Below are 22,224 nucleotides of genomic sequence, written 5' to 3' on the forward strand. Positions count from 1 at the left end.
TCAAGGGTTAAGGAGTGAGTGGGGTTTGTGGGAGTGAGTGTGGCTACATAAGGGCAACATGAGGGATCCTTGTGGTGATGGAAATGTTCTACATCTTGACTGTATCAATGTCAATATCCTGGTTGTGATATTGTGCTATAGTTTTGCAAGATATTACCATCAGGGGGAACTCGGTAAAGGATATATGGGATCTCACTGTATTATTTCTTACAACTTCATGTGACCCTGCAATTATCTCAAAATACAATTTAATTAAAAACAAAATAAAGATTATCATGAAAAGTTCAAAACTCCCCAAAATGGAATTAGCTATTTTTTAAGCACAGTAGAAGCATTTCTAAGGATGGTCTATCTTCTGCCTTACGTGAAATGCTAAAAGCAAACAAAAAATTCCTAGGTAAAGTGTAGGACACAAGATAAATTTCAAGACAGCCTGTCCAAGGGGCTTTTTATTTTCTTTGGGAATCTTGGGCATTGTTAAGAGACTGGCTGAATCCAGTAGAAACGAACTTTATTTTTAATGGGCACTTCCTTTGCCCTTCATTTTCACACTAGCGCTATTCAAGCATCACTCAGCTGCCTTTTCTTCTGTTTGATCAGGATTTGGGAGCAACAGGATAGAAGCAAAGCTATTTCCTCTCCCTTCCTTTGACAATCAGATACAGATGTTCTTGGTTGCAGCCGGCTAAGTTTTAAGCATCTACGAGTGCTATTTTCTAAGATTTGTAATGCCTACAAGCTAACACACTTCACAGCAGCGTTCAAAACACATCTGATCTCAAAATCACATTGTTTGCGGAGCTCTGTTCACTGTTTGCTGCCCTCACTCACTCTCAACCATTCTCACCTCTTCCTAGTGCTCTTCCGTGAAAACTACATCAGGATCCCTCAAATTCACAAAGACAATGAACTCCCTGGGTACCAAGAATCCTCCAAAAACTGAATGCAAAGAAGAAAAGGGAGAGTTTGAGCATACGAGCTGTCTTTTAGAGCTTCTGTCTCCTTCCTGTTAGGACCTCTGTGTGTCCTTCAGAACCTCAGTAGAAGGCAACCATTTATTCACATAGCTAACTACATGTGTGTAGATCTGCACATAACTACATGTGTACATTTGCTATAACTGCACATGTGAAGATCTGCATACAATTCGACTGTGTAAATCCCCATATAACTGCACACGTGTAGCGTTGCATATAACTGCATGTAAGTAGATATGCATATAATAGTATGTGTGTAGATCTGCATATCAGGAGCCCTGGTGGTGCAGTGTTTAAGCGCTTGGCTGCTAACTGAAAAGGTCGGTAGTTCGAACCCACCAGCCGCTCCATGGAGAAAGATGTGGCAGTCGGCTTCCATAAAAATTACAGCCTTGGAAACCCTATGGGGCAGCTCTGCTCTGTCCTATAGGGTCACTATGTGTTGGAATCGACTCGACGGCAATGGATTTCTTTGGTTTAGATCTGCGCATAACTGCACATGTGTAGATCTGCAGGCAGTGTAAGGACACAAGCATGTGGTTAGGCTTTATTCATTTTACTTCATGCATGTCCTACTAATAACCCTCATTTCCCACATCAAAACCAGCAGATAGAAACATTTCCAGCAGCATAAATGGGCTTCACTGATGCAAGTGAGCCATTAAAAACCCTGTATTTCATGATGATGGATTTCTGTTATACCATGTGGTAGTCATTAGGGTGGAAGTCACATATACACCTACCTGCAATGAAGAGAGCTCATGTAATAGCAATTACACACTAAATGCCTTTTATTTTTACATCAGTTGCAAGTGTGAGACAAGAGAACGTGCTTATTAAAGAGGCAGCTAAACAATGGCTCTATCTGATAATAGGATGTGGATTTTCTTAGAATATATGCACCTAGAAGGCATTGCAGACTTCTGAGAAGCTGTCCCATCCCAGTGTTCTCCTGTGCTTTGGAGGGGCTTGGGTTTTTTCTGCAGGTTCAGATGAGGGCATCCTAGAGGATAAAGTTTTCTCTCCACATCCTAGAATAGTCCTAACCTGTTGGTAATTCCAGCTGCATCAAGCAAATGTGCCCTGCTAAATTGGCCCAGACCAACAGATCAAGTTCAGAACACTTCTTGGCTACAGCCTGTACCATATTCTTATTCAGTTCTGTTCGACAAGCATTTACTGGGCGGGGAGTTGGGGGAATCTTCTTATGAGTAAAATGCAGGGGATCCTGCGACGTACAAGACACACTGTGTGTCTTCAGTCAGTTCATTGTTTAGTGGCGAGACAGGAAAATGACAATGCTTTGAGGGAGGGACACAGGATTCAGGGTTTAGATTCTGTGGTAGGTTCCTTAGGGCAGGGCTAAGAATTAGCGTGGATAGCCAGAAGAAGGCCGGATGTCCTGCAGAAGTCAAATAAAAAAGCCCTTAAGTAGACAAGTTAACAAAGGGTTTGGTGATCAGTGAACACATGCGAGTATGTTTGAGAGTCTTCAAGAGCTGATTTGCTATCAGGAGTCCCTATGTTTTGCTTAGCCCCATTTTTCTCCAAAAATAAGTTAATAGATGATCTCTATTAAAGAACAAAAAAAAAAAAAAGAAAAGAAAAGAAGGAAGGAGGGAAGGGTGAGAGAGAAGGAAGGGAGGGAAGGGGGAAGGAAGGAAGAAATATGAATGAAAAACCACCTCTTGGTACAAATCTGTCATTCTGCCAAGGAGACAGAAAATATGACTAAATTTAAAGAATATCTTTTATTACACTGGTATCTGCCTCATGCCAGTAAAGAAGCCTTTAATAACAAGAAGATCAAGATAAACTCAATTGCTTTTTTAAATGTCCTACTTAAAACAGCTTCAAATAGGAGAACTATGTCCTTCTTTGGCACTGGCCATCCCCTTGCTGGCCAGGCAAGGTGACCAGGACATGACTGCTCCTGGCACAGGGAGGGGAGCAGGGATGGAATGCAAATCCACCCAGCCTCGTCTTTCTGACTCAGCAGAGCTGTGTTCAAGCCCCGGAAAAAACCTGTCGCCATCAAGTTGATTCCGACTTATAGAGACCCTATAGGACAGAGTAAAACCACCCCATAGAGTTTTCAAGGAGCACCTGGTAGATTTGAACTGCCAATCTTTTGGTTAGCAGCCATGGCTGTTAACCACTACACCACAAGGGCTTCCAGTGAGTTAAAGCAGTGGAAGCTTAATTTGCCATAACAATCACTCCCAGCTTTTCTAACCACAATGATCTGAAAGAGGGATGATATTTGGTTACTAAGTAGCAAACACATTGTGGTTAGTACAAAATACTTCATCTTCATTCAAGTTTCCCGCACAGTTCCCTAAGTGGTAAATAGATGATTGTCTATTATTTAAAAGCTGACCTGAAGAAACCCAGATAGATAGCCCAAATGACTGATTTGTGCAGGATGTCAATGCCAGAAGAGACAGGATGATTCATAAAACTCAACCTGCCCTTGAGTTCTCCAACTCACAACATCATGGCATCTCTTGGAGAAGTGAGCATGACAGAAGAAACATGGAAGCCGTTCAAAGCGAACCTTGGCAAACGTTAAATTTTTAACCACACACATGTCTTTGGTCTCTAAGTTTGCAATAAGCAAGGGTAATAAATCTGTAAAGTCTTAATATATATAATTTAAGAGAAAATGTAAAAATTAGTAAAGATAATTTGATAGCTAAGAGTTATTGGGCACTTAATTCATGCCAGGAACTATGCTAAGCACTTCTGCATGTGTTATTGTCTTTAATCCTCATGACAATGTTAGGGAGCTACCACCATTGCATAATCCCAGTTTTACAGATGAGGGAACGGAACTTTACTTAGAGTGGTTAAAACTTTACTCAAGTTCATACAACATGTAAGAGGCAAAGTGGAATTCAAATCCAGACCTGTCAGTTTTTAAAGTCTGAGGTCTTATCTCCTCCACAATAATTGCTCTAATTATAAAAACCTATTGCTGTGGAGTCGATTCCAACTCATGGCAACTCCATTTGTTACTGTGGGGAGAATGGTTAATGCGCTCAGCTGTGAACCCGAAAATCCAGAGGTTTGAGTTCACCTGGAGGTGCCTTGGAAGAAAGGCCTGGTGATCTACTTCTGAAAAATCGGCCTTTGAAAGCCCTATAGAACACAGTTGTACTCTGACACACATTTGGCCTCATGAATAGGAATCGACTCGATGTCTCTAATTAGAGGTTCATTTAAACTCTGTACATTGATAAAATTTATGGACTGTTGACTATATTTGGTTTTAAGGATGCATATGCGTTACTAATTCAGGTAAAACGTAAACATTTCGTTAGCGTAAGTCTCAAGTCCAAACTAAAATTTCTCGTTCTTGTTTCAGCTGCATTGTTTTCCTTATATTTTGACAAGAGGGCTGTCATCATAGTTCAAATGTGCTTCATTTAAACAGAGTTAAAGCCGTTATTAGTAGAGAATGAACAAGTTTTCTTAACGAGCACTCTGGATGTTCTAAAAATGAACCTGAATATGTTCATATTGGTCCAGCCTATTGGGGCACATTGTACTTTTTATAGTATAGATGTATTCATTTTAACATTGTCTTACTCTGCAGAAGATTTGAGGCATCTGGGGGCTTTCTTGTATTTGAGCTTATTTTATTTTCTAATCACTAAATACACACCAGGTCCCTAGGTGGGACAGTTTGTGCTAGACTGCTAACTTAAAGGTTAGTGGTTCTAACGCACTGGGTGCTACCGTGGACCAAAAGGCGTGGCAATCTGCTCCCCTTAAAATTACAGCCGAGAAAACCTTATAAAGCACTTCTATTCTGTAACACGTGGGGTTGCCATGATAGGAATCAACTCAAAGGCAACTAACAACAACAACAAATATACACTAGAGCAGTGGTGGTTCAGTGGTAAAATCCTCGCTTTCTATGTGGGAGACCCAGGTTCGATTCCTGGTCAATGCACCACTGTGTAGCCACCACCCGTCTGTCAGTGGAGGCTTGCATGTTGCAATGATGCTGAACAGATTTCAGTGGAGCTTCCAGACTAAGATAGACTAGGAAGAAAGACCTGGTGATCTACTTCCAAAAATCAGCCAATGAAAACCCTATGGGTTACAACTGGTCCTGTTGTGTATGGGGTCACTGTGAGTCAGAGGCACACTTGAAGACAGCTATCAACAAATACACACCACTTCTCCATATAGAAATCTACCAATAACCCATCTCCAAGAGAAACATTAGAGAGGATTGTATCAGGAGAGGCTTAGACAAAGTTATAACGTTTGTTCGTGGTACTGTCCCTTCGCCCTTGTGATAGAGTCAGCTGGTTCACCAACACCTGTTCTCTTGTTCCCCAGAGCATGGCTAAACCACATATTCCAGACTCCCCTCCCTGCAAGGTGAGGCTGTGGAGAATGAAATATAGGTGGAAGTAAGTACACCACTTTTAGTCCTAGATATAAAGTAGGCACTAATTCCACACTCTTTCTCGCTTGTCCATGTGGGTGGAAGTAAAAGACCCCGAGGCTCTAGAAGACAAGGGGAGTCTCAGAATGGAAGGAGCTCCAATCTCTGAGCCACTTCTTGGAGGAGAAATGGGTGCCTAGGAAATCTCCAACCTGGAACACCAGTAGGGGATTTTGTGGGAGTGAAAAATAATCCTTCATTCTGTTAGTAAAACCAAATACAGCCTAGCGTATCCAGTCCTGATGAGTGCTGACACTTGTTATGTAGGGTGAGGGGGTATCTGTGTTAGAGAAATGATTGTGGGAGTTATCAGCTTTTAGAAGATATTCAAAGCCATGAGCTGGACGAAGCCACCCAGGAAGTGAGTAGGGAGAAGAGATCCCAGGACTGAGCCCTCAGCTTCACCACTGGTTTAGGGGTAGAAATATGAGAAGAATCCAGAACAAAAGTCTGAGAAGATGTGACTGGTTTGGCAGCAAAGAGGATGGTGTCCTGGAGGCAAAATGAAGACAGTGTTTCCAGAATATTTTAGTATTTTCATAATTGATAGAGCAATCAGCTGTGGCAAATGCTTTGAAGAGTTTGAATATGATGAGCATTGATTAGTGTCCCTTGGATGTGAAGGTCACGGGTGACTTGACAAGAATAGTTTCATTGGTGTGGTTGGAACAAAAGCCTGACTGGAATAGGCTGAAGACAGAACGCGAGAATAAGTAGAGATAAATATTTTGGGGACACTTTCTGTAACAGGGAGCAGAAAAACAGGGCTGTAGCTGAGGGAATACGCAGGGTCTGGGGAAAGTGTTTTTGTTTCTCATTTTTAAGATGGGAAATATTGCAGGATGTTTATAAGTTGGTGGGAATGATTCAGTAGAAAGGAAATAATTGATTATGCAAATGAGAGTTTTGTAGGAGTAAGGTCCTTGAATAAGGACCAGGGAATGGGATCCAGTGTACAAGTGCTTTAGAAAGCAGCATAGACATTATTCCATGCTAAAAAGAAAGAGGCAGAAAACTAGGGTTCGGACTCATAAGGTTGGTGGATTCGGTAATGAGGACATGAGGCAGTTCTCTTCTAATTGCTTTTATTTTCACAGGTAGAGGACAATAACAAGGTCATCAGCAGCGGAAAGAGGGAGAGGGGTTGTTGAAGGAATGAGGAGAAAGGGGCCAGAGTGGGTGGGAAGGGACTTGCCCAGGGAAATGTAGGAGGGCAGCCAGTATCCCATGCTTTCTAACTTCTTTCTTCTCATTTTCAAAACTTACCAGTTCTTGGGAGTATCCAGTGATAAAACATTTCTGGAAATCAGTTTGGCTAAATATTTTCCTAAGCCTTAACATGTTCATACTCTTTAACTCTGCATTTTTACTCTTAGGGACGTAAACTAAGGGAATAATCAGAATTACACATTGCATACATGTGTGTGGGAGCCCTGGTGACACAGTGGTTAAGCACTTGGCTGGTAACCGAAAGGCTGGGAGCCAAAAGACTGGTAGTTTGAACCCACCAGCCGCTCTGTGGGAGAAAGATGTGGTAGACTGGTTCTGTAAAGATTACAGCCTTGGAAATCCTATGGGGCAGTTCTACTGTGTCTATAGGGTCGCTGTGAGTTGGAATTGACTCAAAAGCAACAGGTTCGGTCTTTTTGGTTTAGAGCCCTGGTGGCACAGAGGTTAAGTGTTTGACTGCTAATCAAAAGTTCAGCAGTTCAAACCCACCAGCTGCTCTGAGGGAGAAAGATGTGGCAGTCCGCCTCCGTAAAGATTTACAGCCTTGGAAACCCTATGGGACAGTTCTACTCTGTCCTACGAGGTCTCTATGACTTGGAATCCACTCGACAGCAGTGGGTTTGCTTTTCGTGAGTATGGCCCCAAGGAGATTTAAAAAAAAAGATTCTAATTCATTACAAATGTCTAAAACATTATAAGAGCACAGGCCTCTAATGGTGCCTTTTAAAATTAATGTTTTGAAAAATAACCACTGAGGTCTGGCCTCATTATGCCCTGCTGCTCTTCCTTGGTTTTCCTTTTCAGGGAAAGGGCAACGTCTTAGTTTTTTAGTGCCACTATAACAGAAATACCAAAAGAGGGTGGCTTTAATGAACAGAAATGTATTTTTACACAGTTCAGAAGACTACAAGTCTGAATTCTGGGAGCTGGTTGGGGGAAAATCCTTGTCTCTTTTGGTCTCTCTTCCTGGTCTTCTTGATCTCCACATGGCATCAGTCTTCCCTCATTTGTGTTTACTTCCATCTGTGCCTCATCTGCTCTTTTATATCTCAAAAGTGATTGGCTTAAGATATGCACTACACGGGGAGGTGTAAATGGTTAAGCACTAGCTGAAAAGTTGGCAGTTTGAACCCACCCAGGAGTGCCTTGGAAGACAGGCCTGGTGATCGACTTCCAAAAGGTCACAGTCTTAAAAGCCTTACGGAGCAGCTGTACTGTGCACACATGGGGTGCCCATGAGTCGGAATCAACTGGATGACAACTAACAGCAACAACACCACCACTGATGTGGCCTCATTAACGTAACAAAGAAAACCCTATTCCCAAATGAGAGTACATCTACAAGAATAGGGTTTAGGATTTACAACACCGTCCTGGGGACACATTTCAATCCGTAATAGGCACTCAGCCATACTTCACATGTCCTCTCCTTCCCCTCCAGCCAGCTTTCTTATGGACATGTTTTCCATTCCTGCTCACTCAGTCTCAAGCCATGTTCATTCTTGTTAATGTCTTATGTGTTTCCCGTCCTTATCAAGTTTTGGGTGTGGCCCTCAGCATTCTTTGTCTGACTTTTGACACCAGTTTCTTGCTGGTGTTTCAGCCCTGGGCTCCCCTATACTTCCTAAGTACTCTTCCTAAAACTTAGGTCTGGTGATGATTAAAACTCCCCTTGAGGTTTAAATCCATGGGCCTTTAGAGGAGATGTTGTTGTTGTTAGCTGCTGATGAGTCAGCCCCCGACTCTTGGCAACCCCATCCACAATGGAACAAAATGCTGCCTGGTCCAGCACCAGTTGGGGATCGGGCTGTTGTGACCCACTGGGTTTTCACTGGCTTATTTTAGGAAGTAGATCACCAGGCCTTTCTTCCTAGTCTGGAAGCTCTGCTGAAACCTGTTTAGTATCCTGGCAACACGCAAGCGTTCACTGACAGACAGGTGGTGGCTGTGAGTGAGGTGCATTGGCCAGGAATGGAACACAGGTATCCTGCAGCAAAGGTGATAATTCTACCACTGAACTACCACTGCTCCCTTTGGGGGAGAGAAAGTCCTTGATTCGACTACTGTTTACCATTCTAGCTTTATCTCCTGCAACCACAGCCCTGTCCCCTAAGTTCCTACCAAAGTTCTCCCAATTCAGCCGTGCCCTTTCCCATCACGTTGTCTGGGAAGATGCTGCTCCCTCTGCCTAGATACTCCTCCTACTCCACTCCACTCCAAACGCTACTTGCCCTTAGAATCCAGTCCAGGTGACACATCCTCCCAGCTGCTGATGATGACTCCGAAGCCCCAGATATGCTCCTGGTATATCTGCTCCACGGTTCTGTGTGAGCATCTCCATCAGAGGATTTATCACATAGAATTATAATCATCTATTTCTCTGTTATCTAAAACTGCAAGCTCCTTGGGGTCATGAGCAGGATTTCATTATATTATTTACATAACAGGTGTTCAACAAAGCTATGTTGTGTTTGTTGAATGAACAGGGATTTCACGGGTTCCAAGGCATTTACCATTCTATGCTAGGTGAGTCTAGTCCAGGGATTCAGTCTTAATGCTAACACAAGTCATTTGAAAGAGACCTTGCATTTTCAACTCATTCCAATCATTTAATACATTTTTTAGTTGTTTTTCACCATGCTAGGGGATAATTTTCTTAAGACATATTTAAGTACTGTATTTGAAAACAAAACCTACAAGGTACACTGAAAGATCTGGATTGACCAAGCCAGAGAGCAGAAAGCACAGAGGTAACTGAATACTTGTCTTTGAGTTCAGACAGCATTTTCATCAAAGGATACTGGTTCTTCTGCATTCCACTAAAAAGGATATCTTGGCAACAGAACTTGACACCCATTAAAAAACCAGTTAAAACTGGTTGCTGTCAAGTCGATTCCGAGTCATAGCAACTCTGTGGTGCAGTGGTTAAGAGCTATGGCTGCTACCCAAAAGGTTGGCAGTTCAAATCCACCAGCCACTCCTTAGAAACCCTATAGGACAGTTCTACGCTGTCCTATAGGGTTGCTATGAGTTGGAAAATGACACCTATTAGATACTCAATAATTACTTAAGTGAATAAATGAATTAACCATGTATGAAGAATATTCTGGTATGAATGGTTTAAATTTACCAGTTCTTCATTCAACACATTTTTATTGAGGGCATCCTCCCGCCAGGTACTTCTGCAGGTCCTGAGGATACGTCTGAAGAACAAAACACATAAAAGTCCTTGCCTTCAAGGAGTTTACATTCTAGTTGAGGGAGAAAAAAAAAACAGCAACAACAAACAACCCAGTTGCTACCAAATCGATTCTGACTCATGGTGAACCTATGTGTGCAGAGTAGAACTCTGATCCATGGGGTGTTCAAGGCTGTGACCTTTTGGAAGAAGATTTCCAGGCCTTTCTTCTGAAGTGCCTTTGGGTGGGTTTGAACCGCCAACCTTTTGGTTAGTAGTCACGTGCTTAACTGTTTATGCTATCCAGGGACTCCAGTTGAAGGAGAGAGATAATAAACAAAATTAAAAAATGAAATAATAATAATAATTGTTAGAAGGTTCACAAAGAAAAATAAAGCAGGGCAGAAAGCTAGAAAGAGTTGGGGAAGGGACTGGAAGGTTTTAGAAGGTGGCCAGGGAAGGCCTCACTAAGAAGGTAGCCTCTTGAGTAAAGACCAGCAGGCTATGTAGAATGCCAGCCATATGACCCTCTCAGTGGGATTGTTTTAGGTAGAGGGAACACTCAAAGGTGGCAGCATCCCCACCATGTTTGAAGAAAGGGATCAACCAAAGAATTTTTGAAAGTAAGTTCTGCAGAATACTAATCCTGAAGGGTCCCCACACAAAAAAATGCTTGTACATTATACACTGCCTACTCAGCCTCCTGCTGGAAAACAAACAGACACATTTGTCTACTTAATTAAAGCCTTAGAAAAATTCAGGTAGAAAACAAACTTATTGAACTTTGTTTAACTCATTGTTTCCCAAGTGTTTTTGACCACAGATCCCACTTTGCAAGGTTATCTGTTAAGCACTCGACTACTAACTGAAAGGCTGGAAGTTTGAACCCACCTAGCAACTCTACAGGAGAAAGATGACAGCCTAGAAAACCCCATGGGGGCAGTTCTACTCTATCACATGGGGTCACTATGAGACAAAATCAACTGGATGGCACCTAACAACAATAATAACATCTATTAGCCTAGAACTAGTATTCTAGAAAACCCACAAGAGGGAATTTGGGACTCAATGTCTTCTCTGTGTAAGTCTGAACACAATATACTTTCAGGTAACAGATCTATTGGACTTGGCTTGGCAAATTAGCAGTTCAAATTTAAAAAAAAAAAAAATTGCCATTGGAGTATTCTGACTCACAGCAACCCTATAGGACAGAGTAGATCTGCCTCATGGGGTTTCCAAGGGTGTAATCTTTATAGAAGCAGACTGCCACATCTTTCTGCCACAGAGCCACTGGTGGGTTCCAAATGCAGGTCTTTTGGTTAACACCCAAGTGTTGTGCCACCAGGACTCCTACCAACAGATGAAATAGGTAACATCTAATTTGTTATGAAAATCACTATCGAGGTCAAGCGTGCAATTTCAAGAAATTGTTTTGTATCATTTTAAATTAGAACTACATTTTAGTCACTTGAAAATCTCTATTATTCATATTTCGCCTAGCTTGACCACAGTCGTTAAGTCTTTAGAAAGAAAAACTGACTGATTTCTTGCTAGAACTAAGTAAGAATCGGGAAACAGGAGAGCTTCCTGAGGAATCAGTCAATTCTTCCACTCCAGTTCTTTAATCTCAGGTCTTGGAAAACAACTGCGCTGTCAATCAGGGTTTAAATGCCATCCACCTTCTGTCTGAGGCTAAGATACAGCATCATCTTTCGTTTAAATGGTGACAAAATTGAGCACTGATATGGTGTCATCTTGAGACCTGGACACTGACGATAACCTAGCCCATAGAGACTGTGACCTGTGACTCGTGAGAAGAGCCAGACTTGACTCATACTGCCTAGAACATCCCTGCCGTTGAGTCTGAAAGCCATTGCTTGCATAGAGAGAGTGTCGGCTTTTAGCTCCTAGATATAAGGAAGAAAAATAACGTCCAACATGCCTTGGACATGGAGGGCAAATAAGTGCTCCAAGCCTAGTTTTCAACTCTAGGGAAATTTGATTTCCCCTTTCTCTTTTAAAAAACTACTCATCCATTTGTCACCCTGGAGAGGGCCTGTTTTGCCTTGTAACCACTTTTTCCATCATCCAAGGAAAATTCTCTCTAAGTCGTAACAAAGCCTCCATGAAATTTAAAGTTTAAGTCTTTCTAGAGTTCGGATCCATTCAAACATCTATGAATCATAAAGGCATCAGCAAGAGAGTTTTGATAGGGATGCAGACCTTACAACAATCCTACACACTTGTGTATTACATTGGCCTGAGTGCTGTTTTAACAGTACATCTAAAAAAGCACAAACAACTCATTAATAAGTGTTGACCACTGTAAATATTCGGGGATTCTTTTTTTTTCATGGAAAGAGCAGCTTACATTGATGGTTAAACAACAACAACAATAAATATGATAGAAATTTTAAATTCTATTGTTTGTGCTTTTAACTCAGCTATGAGACTCTTCAGGACTTTAAGGGCGGAGGGAGAGAAGATCATTACTATTAAAATTAGATAGTTTCTGTTAGCAAAAATCTACCAGCACCATTATGTTATTTCTTGGGTAAAGTGCTTTCCTATTTTTTTTTTCAATTAGTAATACAAATTCTCATAAGTATATTATATATTCTACCTACAAGAAACTATTTATTGAAATTACTACTCTATTTCAGATTAAGGACTTTCAGAATTAGCAAATTATCTTCAAGAAATTCTTTTAGATATAACAATTCCACACACACACACATGCACTTGTAGATCCATGTATATTTACATATTACATATATGTATATATTTATATAAGGTCCTTGGACTACTAATCTAAAGGTTAGTGGTTCAAACTCACCCAATGGTGCCATGATCTGCTTCTCTAAAGACTACAGCCAAGAAAATATTATGGAGAAGTTCTACTGTGTAACACATGGGGTCTCTATGAGTCAGAACTGACTTGATAGTAATTTCTTTTTAATGTATATTTATCTGAAGAATAACAATATCAGAGAGCCTTTCAATCAGCTACAAAGGGAAGAAATGTGTCTTCCTATATCAACACAACTCGTATCTGCTGCTTTAGCTGGACACCCTCCATGGAGATCTTAGAGAGGTGAGAAATTCACTAAGTGAGGAAAAGGACTCTCAAAAGGTATATAACATTTCAATAATAAATTTTATTCCAGATGCTGTAGTTCTTTTTTTGCCTCATTTTATGTTAAAATTTTGTCCATTAGCTATAGTTCTAAAATAGAACACTAGCTCAGGATAAAAGTTTTATTTTGCTTTTTCTCTCCCTTCCCCTTCTACACACACACACACCACAGACCACAGCACACAATTGATTTTTATATTTTTTAGGTTTTCTCTTCCTTGCTTATCAGCATGACCTCCCAAATTCAGGGATAAATACATTAAAATTTACAAAAGAAAATAATTCAAAAGTCGACTTTCTCAGAAGGCGGCATTGGCTGTGTCTTTTGGGGTGTTATCTGAGGGGGGATAGCAAGTCTTCACCCCCTTCTGAAACTGGCTCCATCATGAGAGAATCATTCCTTTGCCATAAAGCTTCATGTCCTACTAAAACAAAGATACCATCGTCAGGGTAGCATTCCAATTATTTTTCTCTTACTATTTTCTGGGCACAGATTTTGAGCTGTCATCGGTGCATATTTAGGAATGTGTCTGTGTTCTGGTGGGGGGGCCATAGGGTTGTGGTTCTGGGTGAGAGGGGGGCCCCAATAGAAAGTAGAAAAGTGATAGCTGCAAGCGGTCCCTGCTTTACAATTTCAACTAGCTCTGACCCTCTAATGACGTTACTAAAAGGAATACGTTTATGGAAAATTTTGAGAACGCAATAGGCACTTTAGGCTCAGTGCAGTGGAGGGAAACTTTGCAGTCAGTGAGTTCTGGCTCTGTTACTCACTCTGTGCACTTTGGTTAAGTTATTTAACCTCTCTGAGCCAAATTTCCTCACTATAAATTCTGCAGGTGATGGTAAGGTTTAGGTGGATCAGTGTGCATAATCCTCAGTGCCCGGCGACTGGACTGCCCCCTGCATTTCACTCCTTTGAGCTTGTGGTCATGCTGTTCTCTGTGGAAGTACATCTAGGCATGCCCAGGTGACGAGGCCAGCCCTGAAAGATTCTCCCCATTTCCTAATCTCATTACACTTGTAACAGGGACAAAATTTATGACTGGAGTATTCATAATCTTCCTTCATACAACCCTTCTTCATTGCTCAACCTCTCCCCCCACCCACTTTCTGAAAGATGAAAGATTTTCTTGCTTGTTAAGTTGGTTCCAGGCTTCTCTTTGCAGAGAAGGCTTCAGGTAACGAGTGAAAGAGAAGGAGGCAAAGAAGTTCCGGGAGTCAATTTGCCAATGAGAGAAAGGGAGGAGGTGCGTCTTAGTTTATTCCTGCTGCTGCAACAGAAATACAACAAGTGGGTGGCTTTAAAGAACAGAAATTTATTTTCTCACAGTTTAGAAAGGTAGAAGTCTGAATTTAGTGTGGCTCTAAGGGGAGGTACTTCCTTGTCTAGTTCAGCTTCTATTAGCTGCCAGCAATCCTTGGCATTCCTGAGCTTGTAAAATAATCTGCCTCTGCCATCATCAGATAGTGTCTGTCCCCCTGTATGTGTCTACTTCTGTGTCTAATCTGCTGTTTTTATAATTCAGAAGTGATTAGGTTTAGGACACAGCCTACACTGGTATGGTCTCATTAACATAACAATTGGTTGCATTATGGAAGATGATTACATTACATTGCATCCCCAAATATAGCAGCCAGGATTTCAATGCATATTTTTGGAGTACCCAGAAAACCATTGCCGGCTGGGTGTGGGGAGAGATTTGGAGATTTGAGAGTAAGGCTTCAGAGTAGTCTGGGTTATAAGGTGACAGGATAAAGAAAAGGTGATTTTATGAAGCTTTGCTTTTGATTGTGAATTAGACATCCTTTAAAGTTCTTTGAGAGATGCAAACGTAAATCTGATTTACTTTAAAATTAGTTCTAGTGGTTGGACAACTTTTAAAAAAGAAATGTTTTACTTATATAGACTATATGGGAATTTGAACTTTATTTGGTTTGCACACGTTATCTGCTTCCCATAATAAGCATTTTATATCATATTGTTCTCTCATTCTTTCAAGTGTACATGTATCTTCAGCTAGGCAGAAAGCAGCTAACAACTGCTTTTTAGTTTATTCACTTGACAAACATTGATTGAGTGCCTCCTGTGTGCAAGGCTCCGTGTAAGGCTCCTTTCTTCCCAGGAGGAGTGCACAGCGTAGGGAGGAGACAGAAAACACAATATCCATCACCTGTGTGGTAAATGTCATAGAAACATGGATCCATACTGAGCACTTAGGAGAGGTGCTCCCTTCAGTCACTGCGGTGTGATGGATCGCCTTTGCGTGATCTTTCCCGACATGGTCTTGCAACTCCCACCCAGGTGATTGGGCAGGACTGTGCAAATAGGGTAATTGTGGCCCACCAAGGGGATTGGTCAGTTTTGCCATCCCGCTGGGCTTGAAATGAGCCATCCCAGAGGTGGGAAGGAGGGGATCCCACCACCACCAAGAAGAACAGCCAGGGCACACTCCCTGCTAGAATGGCTGGGAAGGGGCTGTCCTGATGGAAGAACTGTATCCTAAGAATGATGCCTTTGAATTATGGTGTTAGCGAAGAATATTGAATGTACCATAGACTGCCAGAAGAACAAACAAATCTGTCTTGGAAGAAATACAGACAGAATGTTCCTTAGAAGCAAGGATGGCAAGACTACATCTCACATACTTTGGACATGTTATCAGGAGGGACCAGTCCCTGGAGAAGGACTTCATGCTTGGTAAAGTGGAGGGCCAGTGAAAGAGAAGACCCTCAATGAGATGGATTGGCACAGTGGCTGCAACAATGGACTCAACCATAACAACGATTGTGAGGATGGTGCAGGACCAAATAATGTTTCATTCTGTTGTACACAGGGTTGCTATGAGTCGGAACTGACTCGACAGCACCTAATAACAACACCTTCCAACTAATCCAATTCCATCCACCATCATGTGGGGCAGGACAGAGACAGAGAAGTATATGACAAGAGCTCTCTATTCTCAAGGAAATCTCACTCCATTTGGGAAGACAAGACAAATACAGAATACAGTTAGAAAATAATATGTCCTTGTATAATTAAGCACAAAATCATGAGCTATAAGTGAAAATACATCCTGGAAATTGTCAAATAAAAATTTTCTATACAAACAGTGCATCTGACAGACATAAATGCTCAACAGAACATTTGAGTAATCTAAGTTGACATGAGGGACCCCTGGCAGAAGGCTCTGTGTGTGTAGGAATGACTGATTTGTGTTCATGGGCCATGGCCTGATCTGGTTTCCTGTGAAACAGATGAGAATAGAAGCAGAGTGTGGTGCTGGAAGGGGGCCAGACTTCCTCGCTTACACACTCCATGGTGTCCCCTCACGGGAGCCAGGTGAGAACTCTACATACACTTGTAGGCCAAGGCATAATATCCATCCCTATAAACATGTATTCACAGCTCTTCAGGGCCAGACATAACAAATGATGGTATTCTAGAAACGTAAAACTCTAACTTCATGGAAAATGGTACCGTACGGAATCTTACAGCAGCCAAGCCCAGAGATGAAATCAAGTCTGTGTCTTCTGAGCCTTTCTCAAAAAATAACATCTGATATGTAGAACTATTTACCCTCTTTCACCCATGTACCACAGTCACTATTCAAAAAATATTTGTAGAGCAAATGAATAAATGAATGGCATGGTGGCAATAAACCACCACGCCAAAAAAAGTCCACTGCCTATTCTAACTACCCAAACTTTAAACTTAGCTTTAAGATGATCTTTCCAATTGAAATGTAGCTATGTGGGGGCTGGGAGACTTGGGGGTGGGGAGTCCCTGCTAGTGGCTAACAGGGTTTCTTTTGACAGTGATGAGAATATTCCAGAATTAGATAGTGGTGATGGTTGCACGACTCTGTGAATATACTAAAACTTCCTTGTCATTTTAAAATGATGAATTTTGTGGTATGTGAATTATGTCTCAATAAAGCTGTTATTTAAAAAATAACTGTTGAGATTCAGTCTTCAAGAGATATATTATACATTGAGTATCCAAAAGACAGGTTATTGTGCATAGTATAATAAATTAGTTTTATTCTTGAAAATAAAGGGATTTATATTATAGTCCAATGGAAATGACCTTAGAATAGAGAAAAAAATATTCTGTTGAAATGCAAAAGCATTTGAAATGGAGGACAAGCATGCAAGTGAGCATGGGATCACTAACCCTGAGCTGAAAATACTTTGTTTGTCAACCAGACAATTGGTAGGTGGGCTATTGGTTCATTTGATCATTCATCCAACAGACATTTACTAAGAAATCTGAGTTGCAGTATTTTTCTAGGATCCTGGAAAGCTGTCTCATTTACTGGTGGAATCACTGAGCACTGGAAAAGCTTGAAACCCTCAAAGACCATTTGAACACCTTGCACACTGCCTGCACAGATCCTTCTCCAACGAGAGTAAAGCTCTGGAGCTGTCTAAGATAAAAATTGATTGAGAGTTACACAACTACTATAGAACCAGGGTCATCTGGACTGCAAGTTCTGATGCTTCTAGAAGCAGAAAAATGGGAGTTCTTTCCTGGACACAGTGACTCTCCTCTAACATTTATGGGCCAGAAATACCATCAGCTCTCTATCTGAAGTCCACTTGTAAGCTTCAACCGCCTGTAGCTTACTGGAAGTTTATTCTTATGAGCTTACACTGTCCAATAAAGCAGCCAAGTGTAGCCACTGAACACTTGAAATGTGTCTTGTCCAAATTGAGATTTGCTGTAAATATAAAATACTCACTGAATTTTGAAGACTTAGTAAAACAAAAAAATCTAAAATCTCTCTTTAATATTGTAAATATTTATTCCATATTGGAAACGATAATATTTTTGATATATTGAGTTAAATAAAATATACCCATTGCTGCTGAGTCGATTCCGACTCATATCGACCCTATAGGACAGGGTAGAACTGCCCCATAGGGTTTCCAAGGAGCGGCTATGCAACATGTATGCTGCCCTTGTTTTCTAAGAGGGAGATGAAGTTTCTAGCAGGACTTCAACTTGTAATTTTTCCTTTTCCAGTTATGACTCTGGTTAACCGAAATTTAAAAAATTCGAGTCGGTTCCTGTGTTGCTTCCTTAGCCATGATTGAACTGGGAAGAGCCAGTCTGAAGCCCTGTATAAGACCTTTGTAAAAGTCAAACATTTACTGAGACGCACTAATGGTGATAATAAAGGCAGGCAAATTTGGCAAAATGAATGACTGATTACAGCTGACAACTTTTGCAAAAAAAAAAAAAAGAAAACAACAATAGGAGCTGAATTAATGAATTTACTAATTAGTCCTCCCCATAATGATAGAGAGCTCAACCGGCATATCTGTTTACAGTGCAATGTTACCCGTGGCTTTATACAAGGTGTGTGGGTGTGTGGGTGTGTGTGTGCAGACAGAGGAGGATAGATGAGATTGTCTTTGCTCTGGAGTACACATAATAATCTTATAAAATGTTGATAAACATTTCCAGGTCTCAGCAAAAATTCTATTTCTAAATTAGGCACCTTTACTACAAATTGAAAAGTATTACTGCCGTATTTGGAAATTAACTATTTTAAACCATTGCTATTATTCAAGTTACATTTCTATTTCATTTCAGTCCAGTCTGACTTAAGAGATTCTTTGGTCAAATATAGTTTACTATCAAGTAGTAGAAGAGGAAAATTCATGGTAATTTTTGGAAATAAAATTGGAACATCTCTGCTGACTGTTATGTAATTCTATCAAGAGAAAAAGAGGACACAGTTGAAACTTCCCTTAACAGAGTTTTAAGGGACCTAGATAATATAAATGATTCCTTTTAAAAAAGAAAAAGAAAGAAATTCACTTAAATTTTAAGAAGGCAAGGAAATTGACTTTTACCTGTTTTAATGTTAGATGTTAGGTTTTGCTTGTATGTGTGTTTTGGTGGACTATAAATAGACTTTGTAGTACAATAAGAACCTGTATAAAATCTATTTGGACAGTATACCTTTATGCCCTCTTTTTCAGAACTTGGAGCATGGATATAAAATCGTACATTTATTTTTTGCTGTATCTTTGGTCAGATTTAGGACACAGCTCCCTATTACCAGTCATCCTCTCATTGAATGAATGTTTTTAGGCACAATTATGTAACACTGCACAGATAACCCTTTCTAAGATATTTTATAATTAGGTAAGAAAGAAAAGCAGGTGTCCCCTGTAGAGTCCTGCCCTAGAAAAGACGTAAAAGTCATAGTAAACTTGGTTTGGGTTAGCTAATGAGCATCATTAGCTTAAAGTGATCTGTAAATTAGATAATTTTCTGTACAGCCTGGCTTCAAGGATGTTTTGATGTTTAGTATTACTAAATTTTGCTAAAGTTAGAGCAATTGGACCCTTACTCATATGAGCGTCAGGATTGCATAAGATGACAAAGAAATAAGAGCCTAATTCCAATGCAACAGCTGGGGAGAGGGTGCGGAGAGCGGACTAGTGGGAGGGGGGCTTCATCTGAAGGACAGGGACAGAGAAGAAGGGCGTGGCATGGTGCAAGGTACATGTTGCTTATTCCAAAAATGCTAGAGAACTAATTTGACTCATAGTTTCCCATGTAAGAACAATCAGTGGATCTCTCTAGGATGGCTAAGATTAAAGAAAAACAAACAAACAAAAAACGAAAACCAGCAAATGTTGGTAAGGATGTGAAGAAATGAGAACCCTTATCCATTGCTGGTGGGAATACAAAATGGTCCAGCCACGGTGGAAAAAAGTTTGGCAGTTCCTCAAAAGATTAAACAGAGAACTATCATATGACTCAGCAATTCCACTCCTAGGTATATGCCCCAAAGCCTTGAAAGCAACAACACAAACAGACACATGTACACCTATGTTCATTGCAGCACTATTCACAATAGCCAGAAGGTGGAAACAACCTAAATATCCATCAACAGAGGAATGGATAAACAAGTGTGGTACATACATACAATGGAATAGTACTCAGCCAGTAGGAGAAATGAAGTCCTGATAACATGCTGCCACACGGATGAACCTTGAAAACATTACGCTGAGTGACGTAAGTCACGAAAGGACAAATATCATATGATCTCACTTATATGAAATATCTTGATAGATGAAAATATAGCAAACAGAGTTTTATTAATGGTTACCAGGGGGAGGGATGGGGAGATGGGGAGTCATTGCTTAGGGGGCACTGAGTTTGTGTTAAAGGTGATGGAAAATTCGACAATGATTCTTGGTGATGGTTACACAACATGATTAATGTAATTGATATCACTAAACTGAACACGTGAAAAATGTTGCATTGGCAAATGTTGTGTTATATATATTTTTACAATAAAAAAAAAACAATAAAATGTCTTAACCATTTCACATGTGGGTATATTTCCGTTGACATTAGTTCAGATTATTGAAAAATCATTGAAGCTTTTTTATATCCCTTGCTTCTAGTTAGAAAATTGAACATAATCCAATTTGTTTTTAGTGTCTTTAAAGCTGATTAAAAAGACTCCTCAAAGGAGAAAAAAAAAAAGCAAGCTGGAAAAAAAGAGTCACCCACTTAGAAATGAGGTACAATCATCCAATTCACACTATTTCCCCAGCAATAGAACCCTCTCTCATTATTTGAGCAATATGTCTTGACTAAACCCCAACATTTTCAGACATGGGTCAAGTGTTTCAATCTGTGTATTCACAGCAGGAAGAATTGCTTTAAGAGCTTTGTCTCATGAAGGTGTCAACCTTAGCTGAATCCTTCCATTTCACTTCAGAATGAAGGCATACTAGCAAGACTACAGAGGCAACAAGTGACATTTGGTTGTCTCTTCACATTTAACTGCAAAAGACCCACTCTAATATGAAGAGCCAGCAACAGCATATCCTATTTTTTTATTTGTTTTTTGTTGCTGGCAGAAATTGACTGAGAGGCTGTGGAATAGGTCCTACGATGGACTGAACTCATTCAGCATGGTATTCTGCTGGGCACTGCATCCCCCAGAGGTGGGCCTGGTTATGGCTCGGTAATTACAGATTGGAAAAGGTTAGGTCCTTTCATAAAGCTGGAGTGTCACAGCTGGCTTAGTTTGGAAGCTCTTCAAATTCAGCTCGGTGGTGGTTACAAACTCCCAGCAGAACCAGCCAGCTGTGGGCCATCCTGTCTGTTGGGGGATGGCACTATCCCCTGATGAACTACCCCAAAATCCCCACTAAATCTGAGAGAATCAGAGCAGAATCTTAGCTCCTGTGTAGTTTGTTTTCTTCTGTCTTTATTCCATGGAGTGCTGCTTTATACCACCTCTCACCATGCCCTCTTTGCTGCACCATTACAATCACCATTTCCTGGGTGCTAGACAGAGAGAATGCTCATAGTACCAGAGCTCCGTATTTACAGCTCTTCAGTACGTGGGTTGGGTGGTGACATCCAGCTGGAGTCCACTGAGGTGGTCCCAGGCGTCCTTACAGTGATGTCAATATTTCAACGAGTCTGTCACAGAACACAATTTACAGTCCAACCAAAACACCAATCGTCTCAAACAAAAACCAATCCTACATTTGACGCTAGTTTAAAATTTCTGTTTTTCTCAACTTGCATACCAGTTGCATATATTTTTGAGTTTTAAAATGTAAAAATAAATTAATGAATGATAAACCCTCATTCTTAAAATAAAAACCATGATTTAAAAAAGCTTACTTTTCAAACCCTTATCGATTGTTTACCATGTGCCTGGCACTCTGCTACATGCTTGTATAAGTGCCTCAGTTAAATCTCATAACAACCTATGATGGACAATGGTGTTAGCTCCATTCTATGGATGAAAAAACTGAGGTCCAGAATGAATAACTAAACTACCTAATGACTTACCAACAATACACTTTGGAGTCAGGATTTGAACCCAATAAACCTGACTCTAGGATTCCTATGTTGAATATGAATTCTATGAAATAAAAAGGAGGAAAGTTATTGAAAGATATTAAATAATAATAATCAGATTTGAAGGTTCCAGACTTGTATAAATAATGGATAGGTTTCTTACCCATTACCTTATTGAGCCAGGATTAACATGACTATTCAATGTTACTAATAGGTAAACAAGTGTCAAGTGGTTAGGAAATTATTCTTAGAATTTCTAGTTTAGAAATCCGTCTTGGACCCTTAGACATTACATTTTTGACAGGAGGCTTGCAAATATGCAGCTAAATACAAGTCCAGAGACATTGAGTATCAAGAAAACTTGAGTGCCTACAGAGGCTTAAAGAAAGA

At 40.5% G+C, this 22,224-nt stretch overlaps 1 protein-coding gene and 1 non-coding gene across 2 annotated transcripts in view; one reads left to right on the forward strand and one right to left on the reverse strand.

The window, feature by feature from the left end:
* Positions 1 to 22,224, reverse strand: part of CLVS1 (clavesin 1) — a 224,529-nt gene that overhangs the window by 50,881 nt on the left and 151,424 nt on the right. The window lies entirely within an intron of this gene.
* Positions 4,865 to 4,935, forward strand: TRNAR-UCU (transfer RNA arginine (anticodon UCU)). Its single transcript has one exon. It is a non-coding gene; the product is annotated as a tRNA-Arg (tRNA).

The sequence above is a fragment of the Trichechus manatus genome, unplaced genomic scaffold (assembly GCF_000243295.1).
Source record: "Trichechus manatus latirostris isolate Lorelei unplaced genomic scaffold, TriManLat1.0 scaffold00018, whole genome shotgun sequence".
Lineage (NCBI taxonomy): Eukaryota > Metazoa > Chordata > Mammalia > Sirenia > Trichechidae > Trichechus > Trichechus manatus.